The 1,929-nt window shown below is 40.0% G+C and overlaps 1 pseudogene; it reads right to left on the bottom strand.

The window, feature by feature from the left end:
- Nucleotides 1-616: 616 nt before the first annotated feature.
- LOC102833051 lies at nucleotides 617-1,221 on the bottom strand (annotated as a pseudogene).
- Between the last annotated feature and the right edge of the window lie 708 nt (nucleotides 1,222-1,929).

Genomic DNA, 1,929 nt, shown 5'->3' with positions numbered 1-1,929 from the left:
TTTAACCAAACTAATTAATTGCAGTGATTTAAATGTCAACAGCTCATCTGACTGGGCAGCTTGACAGTTCTCAGTACTTTTGCAAAAAAAAAAAAAAAATTTTTTTTTTTCATTAACACAAGGACACTAAAATGATCAGTCACGCAACGTTCATCTTAGGCATTCTGCATCTCTTTGCCAATCTTGTAGCTAACGATCTTGTTCCAATCCATCTTAATGTATGTAACTGGAAACTGTTGATGTAAGGCTTTAAGTAGTGTACGACATAGTCTGCTAATTCTCACTGATGGCAGTCCTGGTATTCATTTTCCGCAGCTTCAACAATCTTTGTAAAATTTTTTTTCTATTTGCACTTCATTAGACACTGTCAGGGAATCTTGTATGTCTTTATGATTCACTAGTTGAACGTTACCATCTTCATAGTTGTTTGTTGTTGTTAGGTGCCATGGAGTTGGTTCCAACTCATAGCAACCCTGTACAGGGTTTCTGAGGCTGTAAATCTTTATGGGAGCAGAAAACCTCATCTTTCTCCCTTGGAACAGCTGGTAGTTTTGAACTGCTGACCATGAGGTTAGCAGCCCAACTCATAACCACTGCACTACCACAGCTTCTAACTTCATAGTAATGAACCTGAAGTAGCAAGATGCCAACCACTTGAGAAGTTTAAAGAGTGATTGTAAACTTCCCATAGGACCTCCAAAGACCATTCCAATTTTTTTTTTTGCTTGGAACTGATCGCTTTCTATGCATGCAATAATTGTTCACTATCCATCTTTTTTTTTTTTTTACCATATACAGTGCAGACCTGATTTGGGTAATGTTCTTTTACATAAGCACCCAGAGCAGTTTCTACTGAAGTTATCCATGACTCAATTGCATTGGTCTGCTTCATAGGGTCTGGATCAGTGGCTTCCTTTCTTAGGTGATCAAATTTTAAACAGATCTGTTTTTTGGATCCCAAAACATCCCATTTCCCAAGTCACCATGTTCTGTTATCAATACCTGATTTTCATAGTCATCAATTTTTACTGGAGTAAATTGGTTCAAGTTATACTGTGTAAATGCAAGGGCTGCTCCTTCCCTGAGAAGATTATCACTGTTAAGCAGTAATCAAACATCATTAAATACCTCATTGAATTCTCCTGGAGGGGCATGAATGACAAATTTTGCTGCTATCCACATCTTCTCCTCATCAGACAAATGCTCTTCTAGATCCACCATCTTTCTTCTCTATGCTGAGTTCATTTTGTTTGTCAGTTTTCTTTTCTTTATCACATCTGTTGTTTTATGTTGTTGTTAAGTGCCATCGAGTTCGTTCCAACCTGTAGTGACCCTGCATAAGGTTTCTGAGGAGTGGCTGGTGAGCTTGAAACATCGACGTCATCCAAACTGACTTATGCAGTCTAGCGTATTAAACCACAGCGCCATACCAGGACTCTATCTGTTGTGGTGGTGGTTGTGGTTATGTGCTGTGGAGTCAGTTCCTACTCACAGCGAACCTATACAGGGTTTCCAAGGCTGTAAATCTTTGTTGTTGTTGTTTTCATTAGGTGCCATCAAATTGATACCAACCCATAGCAACCTTCTGCACAGCAGAACAAAACACTGCTCCATCCTGGGCCAATCTCACTATAATTGCCACCCTTGAGCCCATTGATGCTGCCACTTGGATTATCCATCTCGTTGGAGGAAGTCCTCTTTTTCTCTGACCCTACACCTTACCAAACATGATGTCCTTCTCCAGCAACTGGTCCCTCCTGACAATATATGTATGAAGTATCAGAGACGAAGTTTAGCCATCTTGGCCTCCAAAGAGCACTCTGCCTACACTTCTTCCAAAATGGATCTATTGGTTCTTTTGGCAGCATATGGCACTTTCAATATTCTCCTCCAACGCCATAACTTATACCATCTTCCTTTTTCACGTCC

The sequence above is a fragment of the Chrysochloris asiatica genome, unplaced genomic scaffold (genome assembly GCF_000296735.1).
Source record: "Chrysochloris asiatica unplaced genomic scaffold, ChrAsi1.0 scaffold00136, whole genome shotgun sequence".
Classification (NCBI taxonomy): domain Eukaryota; kingdom Metazoa; phylum Chordata; class Mammalia; order Afrosoricida; family Chrysochloridae; genus Chrysochloris; species Chrysochloris asiatica.
The sequence above is the reverse complement of the archived record's forward strand: the minus strand, read 5'-3'. Positions and strand labels throughout refer to the sequence as shown.